Raw genomic sequence first — 230 nt, 5'->3', positions numbered from 1 at the left:
TCCCCTCCAAGCCCCCCCCCCGGGGAAAGGAGCAGCTTTGGGTTTTTTGAGAAAAAAAGCCCATGAAAGAAGGGAGCGGAGCGAGGCAGTTACTACTCTATCCCTTTTTATTGTCTTTTATCTATGTTGTAAAAAGATCCAGTATCACATAACAGCCACGGAAGTTTCCCAATATCACACTAGTTCGGAACCATTTAGACAATAGCTTAGTCTTTTTTTTTTTTTTTTTT

The sequence above is a fragment of the Calidris pugnax genome, unplaced genomic scaffold (genome assembly GCF_001431845.1).
Source record: "Calidris pugnax isolate Ruff unplaced genomic scaffold, ASM143184v1 scaffold272, whole genome shotgun sequence".
In the NCBI taxonomy this organism is placed as follows: Eukaryota; Metazoa; Chordata; class Aves; order Charadriiformes; family Scolopacidae; genus Calidris; species Calidris pugnax.
This window is presented reverse-complemented; position numbering follows the sequence as displayed.